General features: G+C 34.3%; 1 protein-coding gene across 7 annotated transcripts in view; it reads right to left on the reverse strand.

Annotated features, from left to right (window-relative positions):
- Positions 1-27051, reverse strand: part of SYT1 (synaptotagmin 1) — a 359166-nt gene that overhangs the window by 169042 nt on the left and 163073 nt on the right. The window lies entirely within an intron of this gene.

The following is a 27051-nucleotide window of genomic DNA, read 5'->3' on the forward strand; positions in this document are numbered from 1 at the left end:
TTTAAACTTAAGTAAACCTCAAACAAAAGTTACATTAAATAAAAATCCAATATATATATATATAATAAAAAAGTCCAATATATATATATATAATAAAAAATACTTATTATCTTAAACTTTAAACTTTAAACATAAATTATTCAAAAGCTAAATAATATCCTTTAATATCAGACTTATACTATAAATTAAATAAATATTATGAAGATTTTTTTGTCTCTTTTAGTTTGTTATGTGCTTTGAAATGAGATATTATATATAGCATGTAAACAGAAGAACACTATGTCATAAAAATACTACAAATAAATCCTTATAAACCAAGACATGGAGAGACTACAAAACATATACTGTTTTCATTTTACTTTGATTATTTTTTTAGGAAGAGATAGAAAGATGAATAGTCTTGCTATTAGGCTCATAAATTCTGAAATGGCCCTTAGATGACAAATGGTGGAAATTACCAATGAACTCTCCATCTGTCTGAATTTGCCATACAGTGACAACCCCAGTTGTATAGTATAGATGTATATACAATGATAGGAACAGAGAGGCAACCATCCAATAAAAGAACAGGCATCTCATATTCCTATATTATTTATATAGAAAAACAATCCAAGAAATGTTCAAAGTAGAATGAACAAAATGCCCTTGGGCTTGTTCATTCAGTTAAATGGTCTATTTCAACTGAAAATAAGAAGGGCCAGCAAATGAAGGCAAGCAGTGATAGTTGTGTGGTGTATCAACATTATCTTTTAACTGCTGGTACCACTATGGAGGAAGAAAATCATAAAGCATTCTTTCCTTTAGGCAGCAAAACTCTAAAGAAGGTACTAGTAATCTAAACAGCAATCTCAGTACATAATCTAAAATGCATGTAGCTAAGTAACAGGATTATTTTTTGAGTAAATCAAGATCCTACCATAATCTCTGTTGCATTTTAATCTTCCAGAAAATGTTCAGTCCTAAACTGCATGCAATGCTTACCAACTTTACACATGACTTTTAATAAAACTTTTGTATCTGTAATTTTAACTTCTTTAATTTTGCCCTTCATTATTTCCAGAAGCTATAAAATATTTTGTAAAAATGATCAATGATTTACCAGAGCCAAAAGAAGTTACAGCCCAGATCTATAGATTATCACACAGAGTTTAAATGTGGATCCCATCACAATCTCCATTTAAAATACTATCTGTTCAGGCACAGATGGATTGCTATGGCAACAGAATCCCAAATACCAGGTAACAAAAATGTAAATTATTGATGGATTCATAATTCTGCCTCTTGGACACTCTCTCCCTAAAAAAAAAAATCTACCCTTATGCTAACTAGTACAGAAAAAAAGATTGATAAACATTTTTTCCTGCACAGTGAATGCTTCATCTGAAAGGATTTCATTAAATATTATAGCTAAATTTTTTATTCTTGTAGCAGCAGACAGCAAGTAGAGATTACAGCTGAAATGCCGCCATTCAAGTCATGGCTCCCTGAAGTCAGGAATTTGCACTAACATGACAGAAACTAAATTTTGAAACCACCTGAGGAGGTTTTTATATATTTCATTTTGAACTCTGCTGACTGACAATCCTTTAGCCACAATAACAGTGCAGAACACAAGTATAACCAGCAAATACACAGTACTTTAAAAACAATAAAAAAGACAAAAAAGTGAAGAAAATAAAATTAGCAAGCTCTCAAGAGTTAATGTGCTCTTCTGGACATTTTCCAAATTTCAGAATGACCTCAAACAATATCTTTGGTCTTCTGCTGTAAACTACAAGCATAATTAACCTATATTATTAAGAGTAGTATGATTAAATGTAAGTACAACATAGTGTATTATGCTCATACTAGCAGATTTGACAATATTTCTGTAAGTAAGACAATTAAATTTAGCATATATTTATTACCTTTTATTGGATGCTATTTTATGAACAGTGAACAGTGATTCTTGAAACATGTATGTGTGCTTTCATGTCAGTGTCAAATCTTGGTAACTGTGTAGACAAGTCCCTGCAGTTTTCTTGAAAAAAAATTGTTTCTTTTAAAATAGGTTTGCTGTTTGCTTCCTAGGGCTGAAAGTCAGATCATCCAGCTGGCTTTGTGCCTCAGATGGAACTCTGTAATAACCACTACACTAATTTGACTTTCTAAAAATATTTATGCCCTAAAAAAAATACAGTACAGATTGCATGATCATGAATGAAGTTTCTTTGAAGTTAATGTTAGTAATTCCAAATACAGATATCAGTGAAAACTTTATGGTTATAGAAACATACTTCCAATCATTACAGGTAATAAAAGTACTATTAGTTATATTTAGTTTAGAAATGTTATTTGGTTCAAAGGATGAATAAAATACATGCAAACATAATAAAATTAAATTTAAACTGTGTTGTTTTTCATTTATCTTAATATTTTATGTTATTGCTTTAATTGTTCAATATTTTATTACAGCTTTGGCAGATACAATTTACATGAACCCAAAGATGAAACTTACAATTTACAATAAAAGGTAATACAGAAAATCTGTTTTGTAAGGAACTCTTAAAGGAGAATAAATATTGATATATTTTTATGTACATATATTATGTGAAAATGTGTAAAGAAAAACAGCCAACGTTGTCTTTTTTAAAAGGGTATTAAAAGAGACTTTAATCTTAGTGAAAACAAGTACTAATGAGAGATCAAAGTTTTCAACATCAGTCATTTGGACATAATATTAGTAGTGTTTATTATTTAACAATAAAAATGTGATTCTAACTTGTCCAGATAAAAGGACTGAATTTTTTTAAAAAAATGTTTATTCTTTATTTATATGAAATTCCATCGCCAACAGTATACTGTCACTAGAAAAACATTTTACCTCATTTAATTAGTATGGCTATACTCTCTGTCATAATTTTGATATTCATTTCTCCCTTAGTATGTGGCACTAATATAAATAGATTGATAGAAAATTGTGACAAGGGAGAGACACATATTTTGATAGTGCTCCTGATGTTATACATAGATTTCATATATTAAGAAATGAGCAAAACTCTAAAGGTATTTTAAAAATGCAGTAACTAAAAGCATAGTAAAAGCAACTTTCAGACTAGTAAAATCTGAATATTAATATTAATAAAAATGTGAGCATGCAAATGTTGATGTACTAGTCTTCAATGAAATTTTTAAAGAAGCAATTCCTGAAAGGTGCCTCATGAAGATATATTATTCCTTTACTTCTAAAAGCAAATGACCATGTCATTTTCAGTCTGGGTATAATTTCAAAGCCACCCAGCCTGAAAACGCTTCAACCAGTACTAGGGGAGAAGGATGAGAGGAGTCTTCTCTTGCAGTACTGACATGAAGTAGTTCAAGGTCAAATTGTTTTGTTGAGGTAAAAACCTCTTCACTTCAGTAAGGTATCTATGTTGCTTCACATAGACCTAATAAAAATGTCTTTGGTATGAAAAAGTAATGTTAGCACCAGGCAGATCTCTCTGAAGTGAAAAACTGCAGGAACTATTACAGAAATGAAGATTAATGCTGTGCTGTAAATATAGTACATAAGTATGAATGTACTGAATATGTTGTGAAGAATAGCTATTTGGTTATTCAGTAGATTTGGTTATTCAATACATTGTCCCAGATTTTTTATCTCTTCTTATAAACTCTGACAAGAGTCTACCAGGAAGGATTCTTACCCAAAAAACTGTATGTGTACATGTATGTATGTATGTATGTATGTGTACATATAATATTCCATTACTATAACTAAATTTAAGTTCTTTTTTATTTCTTGTTATAAATGAAGTTTTAGGAGACTACAGAAGGGCTTTTTAAAAACCCAACTGTTATAAGTGCAGTTTTTAAAAACAGAATCTGGATCAGCTGTCCCAACTCAGAGCAAATGTTTTTCTATTTGAATCACAGTTTCACAAAATTATACATTATCATTATTTTATGAGCAGTATTTCAGAATTTTAATTTTATTACAGAGATTTAAATCACAGATAAAATATTCTGCAGGCAGCAAATACGTAGCACTGACAAGGACAAGAATTCATCTAGCTTTCTTTGGTTCAGGTTGCTGGATTTACCATGTGTACAACTTCTACTTTATTCCCATCTTGATCCCATGTTGAAAGGTCACTTTATTTGGCAATGTACTACTTTGGTAACTGAACTATAACAATGGCTTGTCTCAGTATCATAACTCCCTAATCAATAAGCAATCACAGGAGTCAGTGGGCATCACAAGACTCTCTTTTCAGTAGAGAAAACTGTTAATTACTTCACAATGACACTTTTTTTTAACCTATAATCACTCTATCTTACAGCACTTCAGCTGAAACAAAATACATTTTAAAGACATCAAAAATAATGCTGTGTTGCAGACAAGCTTATGAATTACTGCTAGGGAGGGAGGGAGGGAGGGAGGAAGGGAGGAAAGAAGGAAGGCAGCTAGCTTCCCACATGGAAACTCAATGGGAAAGAACAGGAAGTTGGAAGTCACTCCTGATTCCCTACTGAGTTTTTGCACACCTGTAGTCATTGTTTCTCTATTTAGATAAGGAAATAGCTCTTGAAATGGACCCAATGGAGCATGAATTGTCTAGTGTTTACTAAATATGAGAAAATGGAGAAAATTTAAGATCTGCAAATGATGATAGGTAGTAGTAGTATGAAAATATTGTGAGGAATTAATGTTAGTTGTATAAGAGAGTTTTTCTACCATCTCTGCTATATGGAAATGACATTTGGGTATGACAGAAAAAATATAGAAATATATTGGATGAAGGATGCTTAAGAAGTGTATGTGATGAGACTAAAGAGACAGAATTAAGAATGACTCATGAGAGATCAAATATAAAACGTAAGTGACCAGCATGAGTCATCTGTTAGTTTGATCATTTAAACAGAATAAAAGAGAACTGAATTGCAAGATAAAATATTTGAAGGAAGAATGAATATGTTGAAAGGAACCAATAAACTTCAAGATAGAGAAGCTGATGAAATACCAAAAAAGAAATGTGAAAAATATAAAAAGCAAAAAGTAAAATGTGAACTAGTTTATGATTTATAGCAAGCATGTGAAACTCGCGACGTGTGATGTATTGTGTGACGTATTGCGACTTTTTCCCCATTGCCGGCAATGGTGTGGGCACGGTTTCAGCATGACGCATCTGGCCCATGGGCCCGCAGTTTGACATGCCTGATTTATGGAGAACATTAGTCCAAAACAAAAATACAGGTATTTCGTAAGAAATGCTTTAAGACCCCAATTAGGTGATTAACAGGAAACATCAAGCAGGTAAAATCCTTTAAATATCTAGATATCTAGATTCATATTTTCAGTATTCTACTGCTGGTCTACTCAAACAAGTGAGCTTCTAGAAAAAGCCCCAAAAGTATCCCTTGCAATCACTTACTTTTCATGTGAATTTGGTCACAATTATGTCCCAGCAGATACCAAATATATAAAGCCAAAATTCTGGGTTCAATGCTAGATAGTCCTTAGCTGTGCATTTATAAGAAGTCTCCTAGTTTAGAAGCAGTGTTTTTTTGAAAAAAAAAAAAAAGGTGGTGGAACTCACACATGTCATACAACCCAGCTTGCCTACCCTACAAGGTTCTATCCAAAAAAGGTGCTGGAACTCCGTTCTGGGCGTTCTATGACAAAAAAAGCCCTGATTAGAAGCATTCCAGTCAAAATTCTTGAAAATCTTACCAAGAGTAAGATAACTAAAATTACCATGTTTTAACAATTAAAATTAGGTTACATTTTTTCAAGGAGGGGGAACTTGATTAAGACTTTGTTGTCTTAAATTCTGATTGAAGCATGTCTATTGGGGATATTCCTTAGTTTCTTTAACTTTCTTAGATAGGTTCTCTTCCAACCTTAGAAGAGAAATTAATGATGATTGAATGTATTGCAGTCTTACCTTGTCAGCGCTACCTGCTTTGGGGCTTGATAATAAGAAGCAACCTAGAACTAAGGAGAAACTTCCTGACAGTTAGAACAATTAACCAATGGAACAACCTATCTCCAGAAGCGGTGAATGGTCCAACACTGGAAGTTTTTAAGAAGAGACTGGGCAGCCATCTGCCTGAGCAGGGGGTTGGTCTCGATGACCTCCAAGGTCCCTAATAATAATTATTATTATGGATCATCGCACAGTCAGCCAGATGTTCAGACTGGATTTGGCATTTTGTCTACTTATCGAGTCCTTTTCAAAGACCTGGGATAGGCAGATGTGGATATTTGATGGTATTACAGATATCGTCGCAGGATAGAAGCAGTTTCTAGTAAGGCCGCCTTTTGCAATTGACTAATGGCGAATTTGTCAATGCCAGTGGTGTTCAAGTGGTGCTCCAGTTGCTTTGGGATTGCACCCAAGGAGCCTATCACTATTGGTACTACCCTTACTTGCTTTTGCCACAGTCTTTCTATTTCTATTTGTAGGTCTTTGTATTTTGTTATCTTCTCCAGTTCTTTCTCGTCTATTCTGCTGTCTCCAGGCACTGCCAGGTCCACTATCCAGACTTTTTTGCCTTTCTTATCGACAATTGTTAAGTCTGGGGTGTTATGTTGCAGGTGCTTGTCTGTTTGAATTCTGAAGTCCCAGAGCAATTTAATTTTATCATTTTCTATGACTTTCTCTATTTTATGATCCCACCAGTTTTTGCTTACAGGCAAATGATATTTTTTGCAGATCTTCCAATGCACATTGTAGCTACTTTGTCATGCTGCTGCTTGTAGTCAGTATTATTATTATTATTATTATTATTATTATTATTATTAGGAACTAGATATTCAAAATAACTAAGCCAAAAGCTTCCAGCCCTTTTATAATGCAAACACATTTCTTTTCTAGTCTGTCCCTAGATATTTATTTAACATTGTATGTGTTCTACACATAGGATGCTATTTACTTTGGCCCAAATTGGGATATTACCTATTAGGGCAACTGCTAGATAAATAAGCCTTTTATATAAAAACTGGATTTATTTTTGTTCAGACCCACCCAAATCTGTTCACATATTAAGTATACATTGTATATCCAATGGCAATCATGTTTAATATTTCTTATTGTTAAGAATCCTAATTTCCATTGTTACCTGGAACTTATTATCCTTCCTCTGGGTGATCACTCTTTAGAAATATCTAAAAGTTGCAAAATATTTTATCAATAGCTATAGCTGTCAGAAATCATCTGGTTTCTACTCAATATTACAAACTATTAACTGCTAAATATTTCAGGACTTCCAAGTTATAAAAAATATATAGATATCTGTACTATATCTGATCCTTTATTCTGTTTGGTCTTGGACCATAAATAAATTTTAATTAATCATTTGTCATGGAGGCAAGGATAGCTTTTAAAGATAGGAAAACATTCATTTTATTAAATATAACAATTATAGATTTTAAAGACTCTTTTCCCTTCTTACTTATATAAGGTAAGGCAAGTATAATATTAAATATAAGATAACATGATAATAGGAATAGAATTGTAAGTTTGTCTGACATTTAAATTATTTTTTTTTAAATTGTGCCTGCTGTACTTAGCCCAAAATTATTTTTTGAAAACGTAGAATTTGAAAATTAGTATTTTCCATTAATTATAATGTTCTATTCTTCCTAATTTTAGGAAGAAAACTTGGAGTTTTAAATGGAAGGTTAGTTTATGTTAACCAGACTGAAAGTCTACTCTCAAACTAACATTTTCATTCTTATACATTGACTATGAGTAAACTCATACTAGATATATTATCAATTTACTGTGGTATTACGCAAGGGGAGAGAGAATATTGTAATTTTTAGAAAGTGGTGAACTACAGTTCATTGTATATAGTGGCCAGAAGCTATGCTGGATGGACCATTGTAATTATTTAGTTATCATTCAATGTAAAAAGAACTGCAATGCATAAAACAGATAGAAAGCATAATTTTTCTAAAATGAACTCAGTGATTTTTACACAGTCATTTTAATCTAAAAGATATTAAACAACACAACAAACATGACAGCAATTAACTGGAAAAAAGCCAAAATAGTGTTACTCTCAGATAACTGGGCACAAAACCTCACCCTAAGGATGTTAATTGTTGCAGAAACAAATTATTAAGTAAGCCAGCAATAGTAGCAGCAGATCAAGCAATCTAATCTTATGGCTGAATTGGTTTCATAGTGCTCTTACATTACACTAAGGATAACACTACTCCTTCAATCTCACCTAGCCATCTAGCTATAACATTCAAAGAAAGCTATTAAGAATGAGAGGAAAAAAGCTAAGCAGCTTACAGCAAAACACAACCATTAAAAACTAACTTGCAGAGAGCAATTGGGGTTTGTAACTGACCACCTATGTATCAAAACATTGTATACTGAACAGTATATATTGAACAGTTAAACATTTTGTTCAGGGAGCTATTTGTCTTGGGAATTGTTATTGTTGTGTTTGTATTCTGTCTTCTACATAAAATATATATCTAGAAAAAGAACCACCTTTTATTGATTGCACAATACATGCTTAGGGAACTTCTAAGGCTAAATTACTATAGTTTTGGGGTGGAGGAGACTGTTATTCTCACTGCAGTTTACTAGTCCAATTTTTTTGTTAGAAAAAGTAGTTCAATAAAGCAAGTGAGAATTATACTTCTTTGACTACTACTTCTGTTAATATTTTTCTATTCATTATGTTTTTGGTGATATGCATAATGGGCAGAGAAAGAGATTGAGGAAAGCATCTCCCTGACTTCTCAGGCTGTAAAAGAGATACTGGGGAATTTGTACTATCAGACTTGCAAGATTCTGTTAATGTAGCCTTAAGATAAAGTAGAATTAGATCAGCTGCTCAATTTTCCTGTCTGATCCACCTAGAAAGTGAAACCATATAAAAGAGTATTTACAACAGCCAGGTCTATGGCTTGGAAGATTTTTCTTGATTCAATGAATCTGCTTCATCAGCAGGATTGAATACATTTGCATGTATTTGTATGTGGCCATGCTAGTACAAGAATTACAAAAGTTGTATTTTAACTGCAAATACAAGTACACATATAAAATCATATGTAGTTAGCACCCTAGAAATATAACATTTGCAGAGCTTAGTTAACAATTCCCAAAATAGCACTTCTACAAAGTAATAGCGTTTAGTATTATTATCTTAATTATGTATTTTTCAAGGTCTTTATTATTCAGTATTGCCTTTCCATTAATAGCCTTCTCTCAAAATAAACAAAAATAAATATTTTTTCCCTACTGAATGTTCTTGCCTGAAAGAAACCTGGCATGGATTTTTAGTAAGTTCAAGCAATGCTTGAAGAGTATTAGAATAGTAAGTGATAGCACTTTATTTCATAAGAAAAGATAAGAACTATTAGACACCCCCCCTGCCTCAAAGGAAATGCTATTAGAAACTGAAAGAGGGGGAAATCTTCCTCTGCAAAAAGGACAAAATAAAACGAACCAATCCAGTAAATAAGAATGACAATTGGAAACAAAGATGTAGTGTTGGAATTCAGGATTAGTTTTCAGGCTTTCATAGAAGAGATCTGCAGGGGCAAAACAAGAAATTGATTGGGAAAAGAGAAAATGGGTCCTGAAGAGCAGAAAAGATGCAACTACTACCGGTACAAGAACACAAAGAGAGAAGGTATTTAGTAATTCCTTACTATGAAGAACAGAAGACAATGTGTCAGCAAGAAGCACAGATAAAGCAGCAGCCAAGATCCATCAAGCCCATTGACAATATTCCCTTTCTGTAAAGATCAGCTACAATCACATTTTCCAAGACTTCAATTCTTTTGATCCATGGAAGCATAAGGAAAAGGGATACAAGAATAAATAAGATGAATATGAAAATGGATTTGTAAGGTGTTTCGTTTCTGGGAATATGTTCACTGTTGCAAGCTGAAGGGATTGCTAGCAAGAAATGAATTGCCTCTCATAAAGACTGGGAACAATATGTCTTTTGGAAAATGAGTCTGAGTCAATGTCAGGTGATTCTCATTATTGGAATGTAGGAACTGAAGAACACATGTTATTAAAATAAGGGAAATAAAAATAATAAAGGAGAAGTTGCAGTGTAAGTTAAAAAATGAGGTTGTTGGTTATTTCTCATTTTCATAGTTAAAAGATGCTGAGAACTAGAGTTTTTTGTTGTAGTTCTGGTTTTATAGAATAGTTTTTCCAAAGAAATTAGATCTGCCACACTCATAGCATTATTCTGAAAACTGGTTAAATTCTCCCCCAAAATATTTCATAGTTAGTACATTTCTATCATCAGTTATTTTTATTTATAATTATTGTTCCATCAATATTATCATATTGTTATTTTATTATATTAATTCTACATTGTTAATTTTAATTACTCTAGATCTTTACATTGAATGTTGCATTGCTGTAATATGCTTGTAACCCATAGCAAATATCCATAAATAAATAGAAATATTCTGGATCCTAGTCTTGTAGGGATAATAGCAGGAAAGCTAAACATACAATGAGTTGACCTTAGAGAAAAATGTTAAGAAGAACAAGAGTATTTGTTCAAATATGTTCCAAAAGTAAGAAAAAAGATACAATATATGAACTGGTAAGGGCACGCAAATAACAAAAGGGTAAGAAGTAACAAAAGCAATAAAGAAAGGCAGAACTGCTGAAGTCGTTTTGGTTTACTCTATTTTAGGAGAAAAGACAACTAAGGGAAGATATGCACCACTTCTTAAGAATCTGAAGGAGTTTCACAGAAAAGAATGTCAATATCTGTTGTATAACTCATAGAATATAGGACATAGAATAATATCCTTGAAAATTAAAAGAAGGCGGACGTTAGGTGACTGTTAAGTTAAACTGTAACAGTTCAACAGTAATAATAGTAATAGTAGTAGTAGTAGTAGTAATAATAATAATAAAAAAGTTGGAAGGGACCTTGGAGGTCATCTGGTCCAACCCACTGCTCAGGCAGGAAACCCTATACCATTTCAGACAGATGGCCATCCAGTCTCTTCTTAAAAACTTCCAGTGTTGGAGCATTCACCACTTCTGGAGGCAGGTTGTGAAAATCAATTACTGAGAAAGGCGGTAAGCTTTCCTTCACTTTGTGAATTCAAGAAAAGGCAGGAGAGAAGCATTTTTAATTTGCATTTCTGCACTTAGTATGAGGTTGAATTTAGCAATATAAATGGTATCTTCCAATTCATTATTTCCCCTCCTCTAAACAGCATTATATTCAAATGTTTCATTTGTTCATTTATTTATTTGTAACAGTTGCATACGTGCCCATTTTAAAACCCAACTATGGGCAACCTATAACCCATCAACAAAAAAACCCATAAAGCTAAAAGAGACACTAATTAAACATTTGTGAACCACCAGACTCGTCTTCTTCCAAGGTGTGTTTCTAAAACACAACACATTCAAAAACACACTCACACATTGTCAAATCAACATAATACAATACATGGGCAATTCATTGTACCAAAGTACCTGGGATGAGCCAAAATTGCTTTGATCTGAGAAATGAACTACATCCTTGGGGCAGTGGGGGTGTCAATACTCATTATCATATATTAGTTCTAGACACCAATAAGTCTTCACATATAGTTCCATGATTTTTCTGATATTTCATTAACTTTTGCGTCACGGATGTACTAGTAGGGCTTCATCAATTGCTAACCCCAACTCCAACTTTATTGGAAGCCAGGAAGCAACAGGCATAATGTGGTTATTGTAGCCAATCAGTATTTATAAGGCAAATTTTGTGCTCTCAGAAGTCAGCAAGTGGATTGTGCAAAGGCTTGTTCCTCCATCAGGACACTGTAAAGACACATTTATTTTATCTGTATAAAATTATTTGAGAACCTTAATACTCTGGAACATGAATAGCTGTTTAGGATATTCTGACTGGTTAAATCAGGCCACACTATTCAATTAAGAAAGCTTTATATTTCTCTTTGATTATAAAAAAAACGTTTAATTTGGAGTGTTGACTACTCCAGGGTGCTATCATAAATAATAACAATCAAACTCATAATAAATAATTTTTACAACATGTTCCTATCTATATCGTAAGTTTGGTTGAATTCAAAGGGGCTTTTTATGAAATAAATATAAGACCCTGTCAGTCAAGGAATTTTGACTTGTGAAGTCCAGGAGAAGAGTCTTTTCTGCCATGGTTCCCACTTTTTGGAACAAGATCTGCATCCAGATCTTTTGGCCTTCTGAAAGACCTGAAGACCTTGCTCTGCCAACTAGCTTAGGGCCTCAATGGGGGCACATTATTCTGGAGGTGATTAATGGACTAGATAAGATTCCAGGCTCCTGTCTGCATCTTGATTCCTTCCTTCCTATCTTGTTAATTTTAAACTAATTGAATGTTATTATTTATTGTTTTAATGTTTTTATGGTTTTTAATTATTGCAAGCCACCCATCTCTCATCCAAGTGAGATGGGTGGCATATAAATTAAATAAATAAATGCAAATAAATGCAATCTCCATTAACTGCACTAGTTTTCCAAACGCTTCCTGAAATATATAACAAAGCGTTTGTGAAGAAACACTGATTGAGGCAGTATATGAGGAGAGACTTCTACAATTGTGATGCAAGCTCAGTTCCTTCTGGACCTGAATCATGACATTACATATGTTTGAACTTTACATTTTTTTATTATGGTCTTTGACCAACATTAGAAGTAAGAAAAAGAAAATAAATTGCTATAGCAAACTTATTACCAAGAAATTATTAAAAAAAACAATAGAACAATATGTTTAAGTTAAACTTCTGACAATTGTATAGCTTGATAACCTGGAATGAGAGTGTAGAGATGATATCCCTTAAAAATAATGACAATAATTTTTATCTACTTTATGACTTTTAATTTTGAAATAATACAGTAAAGCCAAATGCAGAGCTTCTATCAAAATGATGCTATTTTTGTTATTTAGAGGAAAGCATTGGATCCTGCAGATGTCTTTTTCTATATGTTAATACAGTATTTGTCATCATTCTGATAGATGAGACTAGTAAAAGCAGAACTCCAAGGAAAGAGATTTCCTTAAAGAACATGTTTATTTGCTACAAAATATCGGCATAGTCAAAAGTGAAACCAAGTCTGGAGTTCCCTCCCAAGGGTTACAATGTTACAAAGTTGAACTTCCCACCCCAGCACTATATAATTAACTATGTTTCCCCAATAGAACACTTTAGTGGGCTTTCTAATGGAAGGCTCAGCCCGCCAAAAGTCAGGCAGTCATGACTTTGGTTCTCACTGGACAATTATTGTTTAGTCTAACATGAAAATCCCCCATCCCAGTACTGTGGCAACCAAAAACGAAGCAAAAATGCCTTCAGCCAAGATCCTTGCAGTGTTGACAGACGGATCCCCTAGAGGGAGAACAAATCCTGCAGACAAAGAAAAGTTAAGCGTTAGGAATTTTCCCGAGGCTTATGAGGGGGCTTATCAAAAAAGCTATGTATTAGCCTATCTGTCTTGATGTTAGTACTTTATACCCAAGTAGCTTCTGATAGTGGGTAACCCTTCCACTGTACTAAATACTGTAATTTTCCTTTGTGCAATCTAGAATCAAGAATTTATTTCATAATGGATTTTCCCCTCCAGGTTCACTGTTATGATATCAACCATTCCAGCCCCATCTGGATAAGTATTTGCATAGTGATTCAGATGAGCCCATACCTGATTCAGGAAGAAAGACAGCTTTTCGGGGTCCACAGGCCAGTGCCCCCAGTAAGCTTGCTGTATATCTCACTGGCGCTGGTGCCATGGTAGGGCCCATCCCTGGAAACTCCTTGGCTGGGCTACTGGGCTTGCAGGATGTTGATCTCGGTCGGGGCTCTGCCAGAGAACTGGACTGGATATTAAGGCTGGTCTAGGCAGTGGGGACGCAGCATGAGCCATCGCTATGGGACTTGGGCTTCGCTGATGAGGTGGAAAGGAAGTTTGGGGAGTGTCTGTCACCTCATCCACTGGAAATCACCTGGTGGGCAATTGGCTTTACTTCCCCCATCTCGAGTTGGTCAAACTTCTCCCTCAGCCGCTCGACGGAATGGCTGTGGATGGTGGTCAGGTATCTCCACTCCCCTGATTCATCCCACCCAGCCAGCCATTTCACCTTCCTCAGCATAGGTGAATGAGAGTCATGGGATGAGATCAATGGGAATTCAGCTTCAGCAGCCTTAATGGTGCTCCTCCACTGTAGGGCAGTATCAGATCTCCAATTCTCTCTGAGGTTCAGTACTCTTCTTACTGCCTCAGCCTCTCTGACAGGATTGTCCAGGCTTTCAGCCGCACCCCTGCTGCAGGGATTACACTCTCCACCTGGGCTGTAGCCTGCATCCCACCAGCCAATGTTGCGCTGAGGCCCACGGTCAATCCTCCCTTCTTCTCCACCTTCATCTTTGTCATCCCCCTAAAACAGTTAAGATAGGTGACTGGGGCTCAGGACCCCAAATTTTAAAATTTTAAGGAGACTTGATTTAATGTCATGGTTCCGATAGATGAGACCAGTAAAAGCAGAACTCCAAGCCAAGAGATTTCCTTAAAGAACATGTTTATTGGCTACAAAGTATCAGCACAGTCAAAAGTGAAACCAAGTCTGGAGTTCCTTCCCAAGGGTTACAATGTTACAAAGTTGAACTTCCCACCCCAGCACTATGTAATTAACTATGTCCTCCAATAGAACACTTTAGTAGGCTTTCTAACGAAGACTCAGCCCGCCAAAAAGTCAGGCAGCGATTTGGCAACAAAGTTTATACAATGTAATGGACCCTGCCTATTTAAAGAGTCAGCTTTCTTTTTTTTTTGTATGGGGGATTCTTTTTTTTTTATTATTATCCTCTTATTTTACTTTGCTATAAGAAGAGGTGTTTTTTTTAAAGTTAAAATGGCTTCAAAACGCCCTGGAATTTCTTCTCTTCCTAAAGGCTCAATTTCTTCTCCAGTAACTCAGGCTGTACAGCAATCTAAGCCTAAATTTCCTCCACCCTCCCCCGCCATCTCAGGCACTCACACTTAAAGATTTACAGGATGTTTTACAAGATGCTTTGGAGAAAACTGCACAACAGATTAAACATGAGACAGCAGAGCTTTTGGAGCAGAAAAATAATGAGATGAGAGAAGATATTGTGCTGGCTCTCCAGGGACTTGCAGCTCATGTAGAACGCCTTGATGAGCGTTTGGATGAGGTGGTGGGAGGTGTTGAAAGATTAGAGGACAGAGTTGGAAAAGTTGAAAAGGATGTTGATACAGCACAGAATGAAATCATTATGTCACAATATCGAGATATGGAATTTGCTTTGTGAATAAGAGGGGTGAAGGAGAATGTGCAAGAGAATCTGAAAGAAGAAATTGCTGCAGAATTAGCCTCCATTTTGGGGTGTGAACCTGAAGAAATGCTGAAAGATATAGAAATTTTTTTTAGGGTCAATTCATGGATTGCGAGGCAGAGAAATTTACCAAGAGATGTGGTTATTTATTTTTCCAGAAGATCACTTTGTAATTAAATTATACAGGGTTTTTATAAGCAGAGATTTCAAATTGCAGCTCAAGATGTTATAATTTTGAAAGAAATACCTCCAAAAATTCTCAGAAAAAGAAAGGACTTTGCTTTTCTGGCAGAGGAGCTGAAGAAACGACAGATTCAGTTTAGATGGGATGTACCTGTTGGAATAGTGGTGAACTATGTTGGGACACGTTATAGACTTAATACAATTTTAAAAGCAAGAGATTTTTATGCTTCTGTTCTTAAGGCAGGTGCACCACCATCTCCACGATCTAAAACAAATGAAGTCAAATTTGAAGGACAGTTGGCTGTAGGAGCAATGTCATTAGTAGGAGAAGAATTGTTGGTTGAATCTATGCAGCAGTGTTTGGAGATAAAAGATGACCCAAAGGAACAAAGAATGACTTGTGCAGCTTATAAATGTAAAGAAAAAGAGCAGCAAAATGTAGATGTTGGATCTACAAAACAAGTGGTTACCTCAGAGCCAATGGGAGGAACAAGACAGAAGATGTCATCGACTGCAGATTTACATGCAGTGTTCCGAAGGCTTCAGGCCTCCAAAGATGGCAAAGTTTCTGACATGGAATGTTAATGGTTTGAATTCACCACAGAAAAGAAAGTATTTTATTACTTGAAACAACACAAGAATGATGTTATATGTTTGCAAGAGACGCATATTGCTTTAAAGGATCAAAAGTATTTGATTAACTCCCGGCCGGGAATACATTTTTCAGCCCCTGCTCCGCAGAAAAAAGGAGTAGTAGTAATTTATGTGAGGAAAGATTTATCGCCTAAGTTAATTGATTCTGACCCACAAGGAAGATATGTTATTATTGATTTATTATTAAATGGTAAGAGATGTCTTAACATTGGATTATATGCTCCTAATCAACAACAAAAATACTTTTATAAGATGATACATCAGAAATTAATTCAATTGGATTATAAATCAGTTATGATGGGAGATTGGAATGGTGTTTTAGACTCAAGTAAAGACAAGAAGGGTTCTTTTAAATCTCCTAATCATGCAAAATTATCTAAAGTTTTTTTTTTATTTGAAGGATGATTTGGAACTTAGAGATATTTGGTGAGAATGGAATACTGAAGAAAGAGACTTCACCTTTTTTTCAGACAGGCATCAATTGTATTCCAGAATTGACTTTTTTAAAATTACTAATGATCTTTTTTCTAGGGTGAAGAATGCCAAGATATTCCCTAGAATATTGTCAGACTATAGTCCTGTATGGTTGGAGTTATCTACTGAAGATGGGAATAGAAGGACTTGGAGACTGAATGAAAATTTATTTAGACATGAGGGGAACCTACAGAAATGTAGAGATTACTTAAAGGAATTTTTTCTTTTGAATATGCATAAGGGTACTTCGATGCCAATGGTATGGGATGCCAGTAAAGCATATATGAGAGGGCTTTTGATTCATATGAATAATGCACGTAGGCGCAAACAGATGCAGAAACGTAAAGAGTTGGAAGAAGAGATTAAACGTAAGGAGAAGGCTCTTGTTTTAAATCCAATGGAAAATAGTTTAAAGGTTTCTATAACTATGCTTAAGGAGCAATTTAATATGTTAATAGCTGATCAGATTGCATTTAATTTGCAGTATATGAAACATAATACATTTTGTAATGCAAATAAACCTGGTAGGTGGTTGGCTTACCAACTACAAAAGAAACAGAAATCAAGGATTATAGAGAAAATAAATTATAAAGGTAAAGAAGTATATCAACAAAATTTGATCAAAAGGAGTTTTTTAGATTTTTATTCAAAGTTATATGCTAGCAAAAGCATACAAGTTTCAGATATAGAAAAGTATTTACAGGAAGCACATTTTCCTAGACTTTCAAATGATCAACGAGATGAGATGAATGGTTTAATTACTTCTGAAGAGATCATTTGGGCAATTAAGCAATTAAAGGTTGGTAAGCCTCCAGGTACAGATGGATTAACAGCAATTTATTATAAAATGTTATCTGAAGAAATGATAGAACCACTGAAGGAACTTTTTAATAATATTCTGTTAGGAGCAGAGGTACCTCCATCTTGGAGAAGGGCTTTTATATCATTGATTCCAAAGGAGGATCAAGACTTGACTCAGCCTAAAAATTATAGACCTATATCTCTTTTGAACACAGATTAAAAGATTTTTTCTAAAATATTGGCAAATAGATTAATGCAAGCCTTGAAGCATTTGATACACACTGATCAATCTGGATTTATAACTGGAAGATACATGAAATATAATGTAAGACAAATTGTTAATCTAATCCAGTATTTGGATAAGAATAATTCCTGCAGCTTTGATATTTTTGGATGCTGAAAAAGCTTTTGATCAATTAGATTGGCAATTTTTACTGAGAGTAGTAGAGAAAATGAATTTTTGGGAAAAAAATTTGTACGCTCTTAAGGCTATATACCAAAAACAATCTGCACAAATTATAATTAATGGTGGATTAACAGAGGCATTTAACATTGAAAAGGGCACTAGACAGGGATGTCCTTTGTCCCCATTGTTATTTGTTTTAACAATGGAGATCTTACTTATTAAAATTAGAGAATCATCTAGAATAAAAGGAATAAAAATAAATAAGAATGAGTATAAGTTGAGAGCTTTTGCTGATGATTTGGTTGTGACATTATCGCAACCAATAGGTTCGGTTAGGGATTTGGTTGAAATTTTAACTCAGTATGGGAAGGTTTCTGGTTTTAAGGTAAATAATAATAAGACTAAAATATTATCGAAAAATGTGTCTATGAAGGAAAAGGATATTTTGGCAAAATTAACAGGTTTTGAAATAGTGAGAAAGGTTAAATATTTAGGAGTATACATTACAGCTTCTAATGTTAATTGTATAAAAATAATTATGAAACATTATGGGTAAAAGTGCAAAAGGATTTAAATGATTGGAAAAAAATTACAGTTATCTTTACTGGGGAGAATTTCAGCAGTTAAAATGAATATTCTTCCAAAGTTTCTTTTTTTGTTCCAAATGATACCTATTTTGAAAAAGATGCTAATTTGGAGGAATGGCAGAAGGGGATTAATAAGTTTATTTGGGCAGGGAAAAAACCAAGAGTTAAGTTTAAGATTATACAAGATGCACGGGAGAGAGGAGGACTCAAGGCGCCTAATCTAAAATTGTATTATGATGCGGTGGCCTTAACATGGATTAGTGATTGGCTTAATTTAACAAATAAAAATATTCTCTTTCTTGAGGGATGGGATTTATTGTATGGATGGCATACATATTTAATTTATGACAAAAAGGTGGATCAGGTTTTTAAATCTCATGTTTTAAGAAATGCTTTATTACGTGTCTGGAAGAAATATTATTATAGATTAAATTATAAAATTCCAATTTGGAGGATTCCCGGACATGTTGTAGAGGGGGTATGTAGAGGAGTGAATTTGGATAGGATTTCTTATAAGGAATTACTTAGCTTGCAAGGGAAGGACTGGCAATTAAAATCTTTAACTGAGTTGAAGTAAGAAAATATTGTATACTCTTGATTTCAGTATAATCAATTGTTAGTGAGGTGGAGTATAGATCAAAAGGTTGGTATTACTTTAGAGGATGTGAATTTGGTAAAACAGATTAAAGACCAAACTCGAGCTCATATAAAGAGAATTTATAATGTTTTAATAGAACTGGATTCTGAAACAGAGTTAGTTAAAGATTGTATGGTGAAATGGGCTCAAAATATTCAAGAGCTGATTTTATTGGACACATGGGAGACAATTTGGGTTAGAAATGTAAAATTTACTCAAGCACAAAATTTAAGAGAAAATTTTTATAAAATGTTTTATAGATGGCATTTGGACCCCCAAAAGTTGTCCCGCATGTATCCTAATTTACAGCCCAGTTGGAGATGTGGAAGCTTAGATGCAACCTATTTTCATATTTGATGGACTTGTAGAGATAGAAAAGCTTTTTGGATTAAGATTTGGTGGAATATTCAAAAGACTCTCATATGTTTTTTATCCTGATAATGCCATTAAATATTATAAGCAATTTCTCTTAACATTCTTGGAGTAGGCAGTCATTTTTCTAATTCCAGCAATGGTATACTTAATCACCATAGTGGCGCCTTTTTACTTGCCTTTTGTCTCTTTGACTAAAATAAGATTCCTTCAAATTTGAGCAACATGGCAACTAGGACTATGTTCCATTCTCCAACTAGATATAAGTTAGCATTTCACCCAGAAGCCACAAGTGTTACCTCAGAATGTTTATAATTCAAAAGTAGAAGTTTTGAGTATGAAATGGATGACTTAAGTTTGGACTGATATAAATTCAATTTCCATTTGATACTTCAGAATATTTTCAGACTTGTTTTCCCACTATCTATCTTAGATATTCTCTTTCTATTGTATGGATTGGCCAGATGACACATTTTTTCTAGAATGATTTATCTGCTATGCTAAGAAATTTTGGATATAATGTTTCATGTCATGTAGTGTCTTTGAATACTATATACACCAAGTCTGGATCTGATTACTCTTGAGGAACACCTTCAGAATAATATTTAGTCCAATTCCTTAATAAACTACACAAGCATGCAAACTTCAATTTTATCTAATTTTAAGAGAAGTATGTATAAGAACATTTGTTTTTAAAAGCAAATCACTATTTTACAGAGCTATGCCATTGGTCAATATAATTAAAATAAATCAAACCTTAAGCTCAGAAATTTGTTCATAATCAGAACTACAAGTTTTTTTCTTGTCCTATGTTTGCTTTTGACTGCTTAGTTCCCAACTGAGTACAGTCTATGAACTATTAGAATACAAAGCACACAATCTTAAAATAATAATGTCACTGTCTGTTGTATTTCCCTAGTAGTCCCACAAGACATATTTTTCCTTCTGTCAATTGCACAGCGAGGAGACAAGGTATTATTCACCTAGCAGTAAATACTTCCATGCAGAGCAATTCAGACTGCCTGCCAAAAAACCCTCAAAGTCCATGCCAAAGCAACTAAAGCTCTGTGCTGAAAACCAAACAAAAGCAAAAAAGCAAATATCAAATATCCATACATTGTGCACCGTGTGGGGTAGGAGTGGGTGGTGGGTGGGTGAGGGTGTATGAGAGAGAGAGAGAGAGAGAGAGAGAGAGAGAGAGAGAGAGAGAGAGAGAGAGAGAATAATGCAATCCTAGTGGACAATGTTATATTAAATTGAACTGCAATAAAGTGCTGCATGTAAAAACAAGACAAGACACATTATATGCGAGCTATTATGTGCTTTACACACTAAAGACAGAAGCCATTCAGAGCATAGAATTTATATGTCCCAAGTACTGGAGGCCTTTGTATAGCCTCTCTACAGATTTCCCAAAAGATGAATGATGTAATTTACTACTTAGTCTAAAGTACTCACATTGACAAAGTATCCAACCTAGCTAGCATATTTCTAATTTTTATGGACTTTCTGTTTTCTTTAGGATTCTACCACAATACAGTAGTCTTTATGCTTTGAGACCTTCATTGTTATGATCTCCCCTCTCTATAAGCTAACACTCTGCCATCTGAAACTAAAGCGAGAAGGGAATTCAAAACAGAATATGAGATATGATAGCCTAATCTATGATTAGGCTGTGTATCTGGACTGTGCACATACAGCATAGGCTACCTTCTTTCAACTTTTCCATCCCAAATGGAACATATTAAAATCTAAGTTTCTTAGGACAGGAATTATTTTTAATCAGCCTTCAGAAACCATAAACATGATTATTTTTAATAGAGAAAATGTGATTTGGACCGTAAATATGTATATATGTGTATGTATGTATGTATGTATGTATGTATGTATGTATATATGTATGTATATATATCCAAATTTCTTTTTCTGACAAAGAATTAAAGAATTAAATTGGGAGACTAAGATGGCCATAAATAGCATATATATATATATATATATATATATATATATATATATATATATATATATATATATATATATATATATATATATATATCACCTACCTATTTTCCTTGATTCATACATGTATACCCAGAAAAATATATGGTTTCTTTAACAATATCCTCTTTTAAAATTGGATCATTGGACCAGCCCAATTATTCATTAAAAATTAGAATTGTTGATTTTAACAAATCTGAACTTTGACCTATTAAAAAAATACAAATTCTGAAATGTTTGGCAAATGGCAACTGATTATGAATTTATATACTGTAAGTCAAATGTAGCAATCTCCAAGGTAGGCTTCATACTTCATGTTAATGAAGCAAAATCCTCATTTAAGTTATGTTTTATTCACTGGGGTTTCTAGGTAGATATGAATGAAAAAAATTCAGTAGATAATAGCAATAGCACTTAGACTTATATTCTGTCCCATAGTACTTTACAGCACTTTCTAAGCAGTTTACAGAGTCAGCATATTGCCACCAACAATCTGAGTCTTCATTTTAATGACCACGGAAAGGTGAAAGGTTGAGTCAGTTTTGAACACCGTCAGGCTTGAACTCTAGGTTGTAGGCAGAGTTTGCCTGCAATACTGCATTCTAACCTCTGCACTCTCAGGGATCATCATCAAAGAATCCAAGATTATTTGAAATGACATTAAATAGGGGTACACAAATACTCCAAAATCAAGAAACCTTTATGGTGAAGGACATTGGAGTGGAAGTTCAATTCTAGAAGAAGGAAGGACAATTTCTTCAGTAGCTCATATTATTATCCCGTTCAAATAGAAAAAATAATAGTTGTTAAATGAATGTAAGGAGAACCAGATCTATCATAAAGTAAAGGTAAAGCAAAGCAAAGTAAAACTGCTTCAGGCAAAAGATTCTGCAAAATGGTGATTCAGAAGAGAATGATATGTACTGTATGACATGCCATCTTCTCTGTAGCCTTATGTAATCAGCTGTACTCAAATATGGTAAAGGACTTTGCTTCTTAGAAAGATTGGACCATCATCTTGCTTTTTCCCAGCAAACATAACAGTGCAACGTCTTATTCTGAAACTGTTAACTTTTTGAAACATCAACTATTGAAATTAGTTCATTTCACTACAGTGTGAAACCTTACTTTGTGAGTCTAACTGGTTTTCATAACTTGGCAAGCTAGACCTGCAGGATTATTTTTTTATCTAACCAAGGATGCTGGTTAGAGAGATTTAAATGTTCAAGAGCGTAAGATAAACTATATTCACAGATAAATGAGCAATGTTTAGATTTATGGCCTCTTAATAGTAAATGACTAATTTATATTCTAAGCCTGAAACATTATTACTACAAATTTTGTTTTATTGCTAAAGAATGCAGTAAATAACTACTTGGCATTTTAAATGATACCACACTTTGTTTCTTGAAATTAAATTTTATAACAGCTCATAGTTCATCTGTTACAAATATACCATTCACATTGCACATACAGCATACCATTTGTGTTTCTTCTTAGCCATAAGTTTTCACTATACAAGTTGAAAAGTCATCTTGAAAATATGTACCATGAATAAACTGCCATGCCATGAAGTATATGAGTAACACTATCTTAATATCCAAGGTGGTATGTTCATTAGACATCTTAGCTAGCCTAGAACATCAAGTAATATAAGCATACTTCAATTAAAATGAAGGTTTGGTGGCCTTTCTGCCAAACAGACTACTGCTAACTTTTTGGTGGGTGTGGCATGGATATGATTAGCTATGCAGATAACCAAATCTATTCTTTGTTTATCTTAATCAAAATTGTCAAGGTTTACTCAACCATTACTTGAACTTGAAAGTTGACCAGGAGCAATTCTTGAAGACAACTCTTTCCTGAGCCATAGTTAGTACAGTACAAAACTAGAAAAGCTGTAATAGCCATAAAAAACGTCCCCCCCCAAACTCAGGAATTGCCAAATATGTAGTATTATATATTATATGATTCTTTCAACCTATACAGCTTGAAAATGGGCAATTTCTCAGTGACAGAGACATTCATTGTCTTGTAATGGACCTGCCTGTACTCAATCAATTTACATCTGAACATGATCCTTTAAGTCTATTTGAAAGTATCAGATAAAAACCTTGGAAAATAGAGGTCATTTTCATGGGTTCATATGTCATGATTATGGCATATGGAAAACTGGAAATGTAAGAGTTTATATTGTACCAGCATGAATTTACCAATTACATGAAAGAAGTTGTGTGTATGCATTTTATGTCTAAACTAAAAGAAAAGAAAAGAAAGGAGTAATGGAGATAAAAGAATCAGTCTAATCTTGTTAAGTAGAGCCAATAATAAATGTTGGTTCTGGTTTATTATGAACGAAAGAGCTAAATTAAAAGTCAGAGAATATGGATTGTTGATATAGTTGATGTATGGTTATGTATACTATTGGGAGTATATAGATTTGGTAATAGTTTTCATGCTATGCTCCAGTAGATTGTGATAAAGAAAGATCCCAGGAGGAATTTTCAGAAAAATTGTTCAACATTGTGAATGAATGCAAGACAGAGGAAAAAAGTTATTCTGTTAGGTGACAGAAACAAATGGATGGAAATGTGATCAGAATTTGCAGAACAAAATTGTGCTGTTTGGAGACTTATATTGATTAATGAATATCTGCTTATAAAAAATAGTCCATTTTTTAAATATCTGAGATAAGCACAAATCTATGTGAATAAATAACAAAGGAAAGAATACAAAAGCATGATTTCTTGTAAAATTTATGATGAAAAACTGAGGGAATTAATTTTGTGATGAGACATTCTGAAAGTCAGAGATACCATTTATTGGTAATATCAAGACTGGATCCTGGGAAGAAATGAACATAAAAGAAAATGGAAAGAAACTTAAGTGAAAGATGAATGACTACCATGAAGATGTATGTTATACAAAAAGGTAATAGACAATAGACATAATAATAATAATAATAATAATAATAATAATAATAATAATAATAATAATAATAATAATAATAATAAAGTTGGAAGGGACCTTGGAGATCATGGAGTCCAACCCCCTGCTCAGGCAGGAAACTCTACACCATTTCGGACAAATGGCTGTCCAGTCTCTTCTTAAAAACTTTCAGTATTGGAGCATTCACCATTTCTGGAGGCAAGTTGTTCTACTGGTTAATTGTTCTAACTGTCAGGAAGTTTCTCCTTAGTTCTAGGTTGCTTTTCTCTTTGGTTAGTTTCCACCCATTGCTTCTTGTCCTGCCTTCAGGCGCTTTAGAAAATAGCTTGACTCCCTCTCCTTTTTGGCAGCCCCTGAGATATTGGAACACTGCTATCATGTCCCCCCTTGTCCTTCTCTTTGTTAAACTAGACATACCCAATTCCAGCAACCGTTCCTTATATGTTTTAGCCTCCAGTCCCCTAATCATCTTTGTTGCTCTTCTCTGTACTCTTTCTAGAGTTTCAGCATCTTTTTTACATTATGGTGACCAAAACTGGATGCAGTATTCCAAGTGTGGCCTTACCAAGGCATTGTAAAGAGGTATTAATACTTCACGTGATCTTGATTCTATCCCTCTGTTAATGCAGCCCAGCACTGTGTTGGCTTTTTTGGCAGCTGCAGCACACTGCTAGCTCATATTTAAGTGATTGTCCACTAGGACTCCGAGATCCCTTTCACAGTTACTACTTACTTCATATCAATGATTTTAAAGAAGCTGTATCATTAACACAGGTCCTAATATTTTGATATACACTAGATTCTAAATTATTCTAGAAAACTGATTGGTAAAATATGTATTTATAAGGTAGAACATACCTTGGGAATGTTGTAAAATGCCTAACTGTTTATCATGATACTAGCCAACTGCAGATTGCATTATTTTTTCTTGTATTGGATATGCAATTAATTTGTCTTTCATAAGGACTGCTTGATTTTCATAATCATACTTAGGAAGAAAATTAATAATTCTCTTTGGTAATATAGAAATGTTTATAATAACAAAAAAGCTTTTTTCAACATGTAAAAAACAAGAAAATAGTTAAGGAAACGATTGGTCCATTAGTGGGAGAAAGTGGCAAGAAGGTGACAAGCAACAGGGAGAAAGCAGAACTGTTTAACTCATTTTTTGCATCTGTCTTTATACAAAGGGAAAAAACAGTCCAACCTATCAAAAACAGTACCATAAAAAACAGACTAGAAACACAAGTTAAGATAGGCAAGAAAATGATAAGTGAGCACCTGTCCAGCCTAGACAAATTCAGATCACCAGGATCAGATGGATTACACCCCAAAGCACTCAAGAAACTGGCAGATGTGATCTCAGAACTATTGAACTATATCTTTCAAAGATCCTGGAGCACTGGGAAACTACCAGAGGACTGGAAAAGAGCTGATATAGTTCCCATCTTCAAAAAAGGGAGAAAAAATGGATCCAGGAAATTACAGACCTATCAGCATGACTTCAATACCTGGGAAGATTCTGGAAAAGATAATCAATGAATCAGCGAACACCTAGAGGCAAACAAAGTCATTACTAAAAGTCAACATGGGTTTGTCAAAAACAGATCATGCCAGACAAATCATATTGCATTCTTTGACCAAGTGACAAAATTAGTAGACCAGAGGAACACTGTGGATGTAATTTACTTGGACTTCAATAAGGCATTTGATAAAGTAGATCACAACCTACTTTTTTTCCCCTACTTTTCAAGATGGCGGTGCATTCACACGCAGCAGCCCCGAGCTCCCAGTATTGGTGTGTGGTGATTGTAATAAAGTATGTATGGATGGGTGTGCACAGTTTTGTGCAAGGGGCTAAACTTGCCTAAACATGTGTAGAGCTACTAAACATCGGGCTCGCAAGGCAATCCAGGATTACCAGCAATTTCCAGCAGTCTCATAACATACCGAACTGCATAGCGAGACCTCCAAGATCTCCGTGGATTATTATCGGGTCAGGGAAGTGCCGACACAAGCAAAAATGAAAGGAGCAGAAACAAAAGCGCGGCTGGAGACCTGGTCTGTTCGCTTGGCTTGGGAAGCAGCCTCACAGACCAACGCTGCCAAGTGTTTTCCTGAGCAATGTCAGATCCCTTGTTCACAAAATCGACGAGTTACAGCTGCAGATGGCAGCAAGCAGGCTTCTCCGTGAAAGTTGTGTGATTGTCACAGAGACCTGGCTACATCCAGCCATACCTGATGTGGCAGTGGAATTGACAAGCCATGCTCTGACAGAAATGGCAACTCTGGTAAGAGCAAGGGAGGAGGACTCTGTGTTTATATACATAGCGATTGGTGTGTTAACAGTAGAGTAGTTTACATGTAATGCTCCCCAGATGTGGAACTGATGACTAACATGAAGACCATTTTATCTGCCAAGAGAAATTATTGGGGTAATTATTATAGCTCTCTATATTCCATCTGATGCCAATGTCAGTGTGGCGCTGTCCAAGCAATATGACGTCATCTCCAGGTAGTAGCAAACTCACCCAGAGGGTGCTCTTGTCATGGCTGGGGACTTCAATCAAGTGTCTAAAGACAGTTCTCCCCAAGTTTGTGCAGTATGTGCAATTTTCCACCAGAGGGAAGAACACTTTAAACTGTGTGTACTCTAATC

The sequence above is a fragment of the Crotalus tigris genome, unplaced genomic scaffold (assembly GCF_016545835.1).
Source record: "Crotalus tigris isolate CLP2741 ecotype Arizona unplaced genomic scaffold, ASM1654583v1 scf7180000017571.3126492, whole genome shotgun sequence".
Lineage (NCBI taxonomy): Eukaryota > Metazoa > Chordata > Lepidosauria > Squamata > Viperidae > Crotalus > Crotalus tigris.